An 11,326-nucleotide genomic window follows, 5' to 3' on the forward strand; every position below is an offset into this window, starting at 1 on the left:
CTCCCCCTCCGATTTCTCCCCCTTCATTCCTCCCCTCCTGCTACATTTTTCTTCTTTTTTTCTTTCTTAACATATATTGCATTATTTGTTTCAGAGGTACAGATCTGAGATTCAACAGTCTTGCACAATTCACAGCGCTTACCAGAGCACATACCCTCCCCAGTGTCCATCACCCAGTCACCCCATCCCTCCCACCCCACCCCCCACTCCAGCAACCCTCAGTTTGTTTCCTGAGATTAAGAATTCCTCATATCAGTGAGGTCATATGATACATGTCTTTCTCTGTTTGACTTATTTTGCTCAGCATAATACCCTCCAGTTCCATCCACATCGTTGCAAATGGCAAGATCTCATTCAATTTATTACTGTTTTTGACTTGTAGTTACCGTTAGGTTTATATATAACATCTTCCGCATATAGCAGTCTATGTTCAGCTAATGGTTGCTTAATTTTACTCCTCTCCTCTCCACATTTCAGATATTTGGTATCATATTTTACATCCTTTTATTTTGTGCTTCTCTTGACTGATTTTTATAGATATACTTATTTTTTTGTTGTTTTTGTACTTCCTGTTTTTTCTTACTCTTACTTATGTTTTTTGTTTTCCTCTTACAAAGCCCCCCTTAGCATTTCTTGTAGGGCTGGTTTAGTGGTCATGAATTCTTTTAACTTTTGTTTGTCTGGGAAATTCCTTCTAATCTGAATGACAGCCTTGCTGGATAGAATATTCTTGGCTTCCAATTTTTCCCTTTGAGCACTTTCAATATATCATACCAGTCCCTTCTGGTCTGCAACGTTTCTGCTGAAAAATCAGCTGATAGCCTTATGGGGTTTCCAGTATATGTAACCATCTTTTTTTTTTTTTTTACAATCTTTAAAATTCTTTCCTGGCGCACCTGGGTGGCTCGGTCGTTAAGTGTCAGCCTTTGGCTCAGGTCATGATCCCAGGATCCTGGGATTGAGCCCTGCATCGGGCTCCCTGCCTGGCGGGAAGCCTGCTTCTCCCTCTCCTACTCCCCCTGCTTGTGTTCCTGCTCTCGCTATCTCTCTCTGTGTGTCAAATAAATAAAATCTTTAAATAAAATAAAATAAAATTCTTCGTTTGTCACTATTTTTTACCATTTTAATTACTATGTGTCTTGGTGTGTACCTCCTTAGGTTGAATCCTAACGGGGATTTCTGTGCCCCTGAATCAGGATCTCTGTTTCCCTCCCATGATGTGGGAAGTTTTCAGCTATTACTTCTTCAAATACATTTTCTGTCCCCCTTTCTCTCTTATGCTTGATGGAGTCACTGAATTTTCTAAGTCTATTCTCATTATGTAGTATTTATTTGTCTCTCACCTGTTCAGCTTGATTGCTTTCCATTACTCTATCCTCCAGGTCACTTACAGGCTCCTCTGCTTCCTGTAGCCTACTGTTTATTTATTCCATCTATTGTATTTTTAATTTCATTTATTGAGTTCTTCACCTCTGATATGTTATTTTTTATCTCTCTCTTTTTTTTAAAGAGTTTATTTATTTATTTGTTTGACAGAGAGAGACACAGCAAGAGAGGGAACACAAGCAGGGGGAGTGGGAGAGGGAGAAGCAGGCTTCCTGCCAAGCAGGGAGCCCGATGCAGGGCTCGATCCCAGGACCCTGGGATCATGACCTGAGCTGAAGGCAGGCACTTAATGACTGAGCCATCCAGGCACCCATTTTTTATCTCTTTGTCAAGAGTTTCACTGATGTCCTCCACCCTTTTCTGAAGTCCACTATCTTTATGAGCATTATTTTAAATTCTTTATCAAACATCTTACTTTTTTCTGTTTCACTTAATCTCCTGCTGTGATTTTGTCCTGTTTTTTCATTTGGGACATATTCCTCTGTTTCCTCATTTTGTCTATCTGTGTCAGTTTCTCTTTGTTAGGAAAGTCAGCTACACCTTCTGCTCTTGAAAGTAATGGCTTCATGAAGAAGAGGTCCTGTACTGCTCTGCAGTATAGTGTCCCCTGTTCACCAGAACCTGGCACTTCAGGGGAATCTCCTGTTTGTGTTGCTTGTGTTGTGTCTGAGTCGCTTTTTCTTTCAGTCCAGACATCTTCATTGACTCTGTATCTGTTGTGGGCTTTGCTTGCTTTCTGTGGTGTTAGTGAGACACAGGCTGCGAGCTCTGAGAAGACATCAGGTGAGCTAAGGGCTGAGGTCAGCATGCTTGGAGTGTGCCAGTCCTCAGGAGAACACATGGGCAAGGCACACTGCTAGCAGGTTAGGTAGCAAGTGTCTGCGCAGTGCTGCCCACAGGTGGCCCTGTGTTTATGCTGGGCAGCAGGGGAGGAAAATGGTGCCTGCCACCTCCTTTGTTCCCAGAGAAGTCCCCTAACACACTCAAAATCAGTATAAACATATCTTCCTCTTGTTTGTCCCAGGCACTATGCAAACTGTCATTTCTATGTTGCCTCTCTACGGGCTGCTGTATCTTTAAAGGCAGGATCCAGCTATCACTCACTCTCCCATCTTGCCCGGTGCTGAGTCAGCTGACTTTTTAAGCTCCAGACTCCAAATCCTGTGATTTATACAAACTCATGGAATTCAGCCCCTCTGGTTTTCAAAGCCAGATGTTATGGTTTGGGATCCCTAGTGTGAGAGACTGTTTTCTTTCCCCTCTCTACACCCGTAGCTCCTTCCCTCCTGTGGGCAGCTCCCAACCACTGTTTCTACCCTTGGTAACCTCTCAGATGCAGCTTTTTTTTTCTTTAAAGAGTTCATTTATTTATTTGAGAGAGAAAAAGAGAGAGGGAAAGCACAGAGGGAGAATGAGAGGGAGAAGCAAACTCCCCACTGAGCAGAGAGCCCGACATGGCACTTGATCCCAGGACCCTGAGATCATGACCTGAGCTGAAGGCAGACACTTAACTGACTGAGCCACCCAGGCACCCCCTCAGATGCAGCTTCTTTACATTTAGTTGTGGAGTTTGTTCTGCCCATCTTTGGATTGCCCTCTAGCGTATTTACGTCGATGTGAGTGATATCTAGTTGTCAACATGGGATGGGGTGAACTTAGGGTTCTGCTACTACACCATCTTCCCAAGCTTCCCAACAATGCACGTATTTTAAAATCAAATTAACCAAGTAAAATACAGCATAACACTTTTATGATGCACCCTTTTAACTTAAGTTACCACTTTTTAAAGATATTACACACCTTGAAGTTTTTTCAAACAAAAAAGCAGGTGAAATATTTACTTGGGTCTACTAGTTGATCAAAAAATTCTATTTTTTTGTCTAAATTCTACTAATAGTTACAATTGAATGAGGTTCTCATTTTTCAGTATAAAGTTATATCTCATGTCACTTTGAGTCATAAAATAGCTGCAATGCAATATTAGGTCATATAAAGATATTCAGGGAAATGGAGGAAACTAAAGACTGAGAATCATAAAATGGTCAAGATTCCATGCATTCTCACATAATTTCATTAGAAAACCTTAAACTCAATATTATTCTAATCTAGTTATTTCTCTTCTGAAAAACCTAATATCTGGGAGAAGACACTATTCTTATCTCATCAAAACTGGAGTATTTTTTTCCCAGACAATGCGAAAGAAAAGAAAGAAAAGAAAAGAAAAGAAAAGAAAAGAAAAAAAGAGTTGCTACCATTAGATATCATTCAATCAGTATCCTTTACTAGTTTTCCATTTTTGCTGTTTGTACCTTCACTATGAGTCATTGCTCTTATAAAGAATAACTAAGCTTTCTTAAGAGAACTCTACCTGCTGAACTTTCAGAAAATACCATAAAATGCAGACAAAAACAAGGGATCAGTAATACTACACTAAGGTTCTGGAACATGGGACCTATGACAAATAGAATAAGAAAATGTAAACACTCAGAAAAGAGAGGTGAAACAAGCTATTACTATCAACAACTGTATCCCATCTCATTCGGACAAACTTGGTAAAATATCTAGCTTATTAAATCACAAAGGGCATGTAATGAGATTGTCACAAGGTGGCAGCTGTGCAGTCTCAGTAGCTGTTATTCCAAAAGAATTTGGTTCTTAATCATGGGTGTGCATGGAGAGTTCAAGGTCTGTACTACTGTTCTTTATAAACAAGACAAAAACTATGTTAGAACAGATAAAATCATCTCTCTCACACTGTTCATAACACTGTTTCTCTTTTGGCCAGGACTGACCATCTCAGATTAGAGGTCACTTCCTTGGAGAAACTGTCCCCGCCCAAGCTGCAGTGAGTTAGCAATCCTTCCCTTGTGCTATCAAAGCCCAATGAGTCCCCAATAGCAGAAGCACCTTATTAGTAGTTTGCATCCCCCATTAAACTGTGGGTCTGTGAGACTCTATACATCTTTTGCTATTACACCCCAGGGACTGGCACATAGTAAAAATTTAATTAATACATACTGAATGATCAAATATAGTAATAATGAGCATTTTCTGAACATTTGCTATATGACAGGACAGTACAGAGGATTAAATCATTTAATCCTCATAGCAACACTACGAAGTAAGTAGGTGCCATCATTTCCGTGAGAGTTAGCATGAAAAAGCATTTGACCACATCCAAAAACAATTACTTGGACCCAAAAAAACTGTCTGACTCTAAAGCCTGGGCTCTTAATCACTAAGCTGCCTATACACTTCTAAGTATTAAACTATGTTGATGCAGGTTTGGTATACCATAAGGCTCCTGAACTGGTTCCCAGCCTTTGACTCTATCCTTGACTCTATCTGTTCTCATAACTTCTACTAACTTAGCAAGAATTAATAACCATTTTTTTCCAGAATATTTTCCTATAATACAGAGTAAATTCTAAGTGCAAATAGTTATCCAGCCCCTTATTTTGAGTGGATTTGACGAAGAGACACAAAAATATCGGATACATTTTGAGTTTCTGTAAGGATTCCGGGAGCCTATGGAGAGACACGGGAAAAGGCAAAGTTTTCTCTTTAGGAAAACCAACTTTTGGTTTTGTTATAAACTTTTGACATAACATAGAATCTTCACATTCAATGCAACAACAACAAAAAGTTATTTTCTGAAATGTTTCATGATCTTTCAATGAAAAATATAATATGAAAAAATTACCGCTGTGTATTATGACTTAGTTACTGTTACCACAGAGTTTCCACAACCAAAGATACTCTTATTCACACAGGGGACTCAATTTGTCCCCTCCCAAACTAGCTTCCTTGCACACCATCTGATTTTCTGTTAATAGCACCTTTTTTCATGTACTTAGGTTTTCAAAACTTGGCTTGTAGCAAGGATTGGAGGGAAAGAGGAAGAAGGAAAATATCAATCAGTAGGTCTTCATTTCCTTCGACACCAGTCTCAACTTTGCCTCTTTCTCTTTAATCCTCCACTGTCGCCAAATCCCAGTCCTTATCACTTCATCTTTCTTCCTTCTGATTCTCTCTTTCACAATGTCTGTCCCAAATACTGTGGCCAGACTAATCTTTCTGAAACAATGTCAACTACCCTGCTCAAAACCCTTTAGTGGCTCTCTACTGCCCATCTTATCAAATTCAAATTTGTCTTCTTTTTTTTCTGTTTAGGTCTTCCAAAATCTGGCCCTGCTCTGACCATCATTTAAAAAATCAAAAAACCCCACAAAACCTTATGATCCCTAAAATAAGCTTTTCATACCAATTAAGTTGATTTTCCCACTCTTACCTCATATTTCATGTTTATAATTTTCATACTTTTGCTAACATTATTCACTTCTACCCAGAAGGTTCCTCCTCTTCCCTTCTAGTTCTCTAAAGCTATCCTTCAAGTGCAGGTTAAGGCTTATCCCCATAAGAATAATAATAACAGTAATAGCCAACATTTCTTGAGCACTATGTGCCATGCACAGTTCTAAACACTTTTCATGCATTAACTCATTTGATCCTCAAAATAACCTAAAAAAGACAGTCATATGAAATCTTCTAGCATACCGAAGGCTACCCTAATTTTTCCCTCCTATATTTATAATAAATACTCCACACCTAATCTTCACTAAGCATCTACTATATGTACTTAGGAGAATAAAAGAGGCAACATTTATAATACAAACTGGAAGAGCATTAGGTTTCAAGTAAGTATATGCAGTCACTGTGTGACATTAAATTAGTTAAGTATTCTAAGCCTCACGTCACATGGGCATAAAAATACCCATCTCACAGAACTGCTGTGAAAATTTTCTAATCTATGTGAAAATGCTTGGTGAACTGTAAAATACAATGGAAGTGCTGCCAACCAACTTTTCTACACTATCTACTACTATCGGCCAATAACTATGGCAAGAGATGGCATACAGGGTGAAAAGCAGATTCTAGTGACTCTAGTGAAGCTTATGATTCAAAATGTGTCTGACATGAGCCCTGTCCTAATGAAGCCCATAATGTGGTACCACACAATTCAGTATTTAATTTTGCAGTAATTATTCACATGTAGCTTTGTTTTTCCAATGCTCCTTGAAGAGAGAGTTCTTCTAATTCTTTCCTAACACCCAGTGATATGAGGCACACAATAGGTCCCAAAAGCAGTTGTTGATTTTTTTTTTTCTTCAAAGATTTCACTTATTCATTTGACAGAGAGAGACACAGTGAGAGAGGGAACACAAGCAGGGGGAGTGGGAGAGGGAGAAGCAGGCTTCCCGCTGAGCAGGGAGCCCGATGTGGGGCTTGATCCCAGAACCCTGGGATCACGACCTGAGCCGAAGGCAGACGCTTAACGACTGAGCCACCCAGGCACCTCCAAAAACAGTTGTTGATTGACTGATTTTTAGGGGGAAAGAAATCCAATAAATTAGACTCTTTTAATAAAATATCGTAAAAGTGACTGTGACTCCTGCAATTATTTTGGGCTAGAAAACTGAGTCGATAAACATCTATTGTAATTATGCGCAATAATATTACTTTTTGAAAAAGTTAACTTGCAAATTCTCTCTTAGCATAAGGTAAATAAACTACTTACCTAAGAGCAGAGAATGTAAATCCTTTCAAACCATCTTTGCACCTAAAACAATAAAAATTATGATAAAGTAACAATTTTTGAGATATAAAGTAGTATATTAAGTAGCTATTAAAATTTATTCTGAAACAGATGACTTTTATTTTTAAAATTTTTTTATTTTTTTAAAGATTTTATTTATTTATTTGACAGAGAGAGAGAGACAGCGAGAGAGGGAACACAAGCAGGGGGAGAGGGAGAGGGAGAAGCAGGCTTCCCGCCGAGCAGGGAGCCCGATGTGGGGCTCAATCCCAGGACCCTGGGATCGACCTGAGCCGAAGGCAGATGCCTAACGACTGAGCCACCCAGGCGCCCCTGAAACAGATTACTTTTAAAAGGTGAAACTTTTAGGACAGTGATCTGAGCAGTACAAATGCAACAAACAAGCAAGCCATCTTACACAGGATGATTAAAATTTCCTACGTCAAATTAACATAATTTAAGGCTCAACTCTCCTATTTGCAGGTGGAAGAGAGATTTAAGTATATCTTCTAAGGGCTCCATGTGGACTTAAAATGAAGGCTCAGAGTGGAATATTCATTTTACCCAATCCCTGGGGGAGCAAATTGTTGAGAAGAAAAGGCCACATACACCTGCTGGGTATTATGAATAGATCAATTCAAGGTCCTGACTTCTCCCTACTTATTAATTCAGTGAATGCAAGAGCAATGTAGAGCTGGCAGGCACAAAAAGGCTTCAAGTTTAGTTCAACAGTTTTAACTTTTGAGTAAGCCCAACCAGAATGGATAACATAGCAACGGGAACAGAGTGGGGGTAAGGGGAGGGCACAGAGGCAGGAGTTCGAATAATATTTATTGAGTATTTACTATTGCTGGGCATTGTTTTGGGCACTTTATATGTGTTGTCTCATTTAATTATATCACACCTCTATGAATAAGTATTTCTCTATTCTATAGCTGGGCAGAGGCCCCCTCCCCCAAAACGGGCAACTTCCAAGAGGTCACAAAATAAATAATAGTCGGAATTCAGGAAAAAAAAGTTCCTCTGACTTAAAAACTGTGGTTTTCTCTTATACCTCCTTCTGAAATAGTGTATTCCTTTTAACTGGGGGAAGGTTCAAACTGCATGACAATTAAAAAAAGATTCTCAGATCTGCAAAAAATATTTAAACAAGATTTTAAAATGGGGACATTACTATACTAGTCTTAATGGCCTGCTTTATAAGTATGATCAAGTTACTAAAGAATTGTTGTATATCTAGTATCAGAATCCTTTGGAGAAACTATAGAGATTGGTGATACAATGATGCTCAAATGTATGTTAATTTTAGACACTGGATATTCTTGGATAAAAAGTACAGCCTCAAATCTAATTGGGCAACTCTCTCAGTATACCTTTTATATGAAAGGTCACAAAGGAAATGCATAAAAATATAAGAAGTCCTTCTGAACAAGTCTAAATGTAGATATTTTTACTGGGGGACACACGGAATCTCAGAAAAGAATTTAATTCGTGTGCATAGATCTTTTAAAACACTTAAGAATTCATTTTAATTAAGAAACATGATCTACTTTGCGATCATGTTAACAGTGAGAAATGTAATCACAGAATTTAGCTAACATACTACATAATTACTCACCCCACACAGAATGAGGGTAAAGGCAAAAGAATTCATATGTTAAGCTAAAAATATGCATGAGAAAATTATAGCATTAACATTCTTAAACTTATCTTTTTTCCATCTGAAGTGTTTCTCAGTAATTTAAAACCCATAATTGGGCAATTTCTAGATAGGTGGGGTGGTGAGCAGGTTAGGCTAGGCATCTACTGACTGGAAAACAGAAAGCAGCAGATTGATTAAGATTATATACAAGCGGGAACAAATTTTGGCTTTGGTATGCTATTGTTAAGAGATAGCCATTTATCTTTGTGCAATGCTGAATAGATAAAGGATTCTGACAACTTGGTCTAGTCAGGATTGCATATTTGTGACCTTAAACAATAAATCTAATTGCAGACCAAACATCAAAAAGTAGCTTTCAAATAAAAAAGGGCATGTACAAATGAATTTGCAATTTCATTATGATGGAAGTTTGGTTCTTTCAGCAGAACCCTGTGGGAAGCACTTCATATTGATAAAGTCTTAGCCTGAATTCAAAAGGGGCTATTCTTCTTTCCATTCATGTGTATAAGGTCTGTTAATGTAATTGAGGGTCAGATGTCTATGTCAAAAGAACAAAAAAGTAATTATTCCCCTAAAAAGAATCTTTAAAATAATAATATCGCCCTGCATTTTGATACCAAGAGTATTGTCTGAGCCTTAGCCTAACTATGAAACACTATCGTAATCTGAGTTAAATGTAAAAAGTATGGTATGCACAGAAAGATTTATACAGAACAGACCCCATTAGAAGGGGCCTCACTATTTAACAGATCCAGTTATTATAATGCAAATCAAATTACTTTCTACATTCACGTCTTAAGGCTCACTGATTTCCTCAACAAATACTGACTGAATGCCCACTATGTGTAAGCACTAGTTTCAGATCTAAGGAGGTAACAGCGGACAATACAGAATCTCTGTTTCCATACAGGTGACATTCTGGGCCAGGGAAAGGTACGAGGAAAACAAGTAAATATATCTGGTGGTGATAAGTGCTATGGCAAAACACGACGCAGGGGAAGAGGAGAAACAGATGTGGTCGGGCCTTCTTATCTTAGGTAGTGTAATCCAGAAGGGCCTCTCCAAGAAGGTGAAATTTGATGATGTGATCAGAAGCCTTACAGGATGGAGGGAAGAGTATCTGATTGAAGGAAGAGCAAGCACAAAGCTCCTGACTAGGAGTTTTCGTGGCACTGAAGGAGAACAGCAAAGTAGATTACTGTAGCTGGAACAAAAGAGGGGAGGGAAGCCGTGGTAGGAAAGGAGGTCACAGTCACAGTGGAGGAGGGAAGGAGTGGTCCAAAGTTCTTGGTAGGGCCCTTTAGGCATGGTAAAAAAAAAACCAAAACAAAACCTCAGCAGAAGAGTGACAAAGACCTGTCTTAAATTTTAAGATAATCTTTGGTTGCTCATTGGAAAACAAACTACAGGAAGGCAAGGTTAACAGCAAAGAGGCGAGGGGTGCCTGGGTGGCTCAGGCGGTTAAGCGTCTGCCTTCAGCTCAGGTCATGATCTCAGGTCCTGGGATGGAGCCCCAGCTCCCAGCTCAGCGGGGAGTCTGCTTCTCCCTCTCCCTCTGCCTCTCCCTCTGTTTGTGCTCTGTCTCTCTCTGTCTCTCAAATGAATAAAATCTTTAAAAAAAAAAAAACCAGCAAAGAGGTGAATTAGGAGGGGAAAGACGATTGTGGCTTGACTAGGTCATTAAGTGGTAGAGGTAGAGAAAAGTGGTAAGACTCCAAAGGTATTTCAAAAATAGAGTTGGTGGAATTCCTTGATGGTACAAGAGAAAGAGAAAATTTACAAATTATTAAAATATTTTTGATTTGAGCAAGCAAAAGGATAAAACGTCCGTTTACTGAAGTGAGGAAGACTACGGGAAGAACAGGTTTGAGGAGAAAATCAGTTTTATTTCGGACATGGTAAGTTTGAGATGACTGTTACCTACAAATGGAAATGTTAATGAAACAAGTGGCTGCTGTACAGGTTTGGGGGTCAAGGAAGAGGGGTGATTCATCTATAAGTAGAACTTAAATCCACAGTACAATCATCTAGGAAATAAGTGCCAATAGAGAAAATACCCAGGGACTGAGTGTATTTTATTTCTCTATTATTTTATAGTGCAGAAAATCTGTTCCATAGGAAAAAAACAAAAAACAAAGTCATTTCTCTTCCTAAAGAAATTGTTCTCTAATACAAAGTCTCATTTTTATTTTTGAGCGTGCATAAATATAATGCCTATAACTCATGTACACACAGACTTTTCTATTAGTTAGCCTATAAATGGCATAAATATCTAGTAAGAGTCAATCGTAGTTACTTAATCTCTACATTTGCAAGGTTATGTGCAAGGTTCAGGAAAGAGGAGGAGGAAAAAGTGCAGCACCATATCAAACAACTTAGGTGATACACAACTTATTAGAGAGGTTCAGGCTGGAATTATACACTGTGGAGAAGAAAGTATAAAGTTTAATACTGTTATTAGAATAATATACTTGGTCAAATGCCAATGAGAGGGGGAACCCACAAACACAATTTTTTTTTTAAATTGTAAGTGTAAATGATAGTTAAAAAAAAACAAAACAATTTGCCCACAAAGATTCTTTGTCTCACGCTTAATTTCCATGAAATTATTTCCAGGAGATACTTTTATTTTTATTACCAAATTACACCAGCAGATGTCACTAGTAAACCATTTTTTGAAG

At 38.5% G+C, this 11,326-nt stretch overlaps 1 long non-coding RNA gene across 1 annotated transcript in view; it reads right to left on the minus strand.

The window, feature by feature from the left end:
* LOC116629259 overlaps positions 1–7,062 on the minus strand; it is a 15,088-nt gene extending 8,026 nt beyond the window's left edge. Inside the window, exon 1 of the long non-coding RNA XR_004298723.1 lies at positions 6,965–7,062. This is a non-coding gene — a long non-coding RNA (uncharacterized LOC116629259). The remainder of the gene's footprint in view (positions 1–6,964) is intronic.
* Positions 7,063–11,326: the final 4,264 nt, after the last annotated feature.

Source organism: Phoca vitulina, unplaced genomic scaffold (genome assembly GCF_004348235.1).
Source record: "Phoca vitulina isolate PV1807 unplaced genomic scaffold, GSC_HSeal_1.0 scaffold480, whole genome shotgun sequence".
NCBI lineage: Eukaryota > Metazoa > Chordata > Mammalia > Carnivora > Phocidae > Phoca > Phoca vitulina.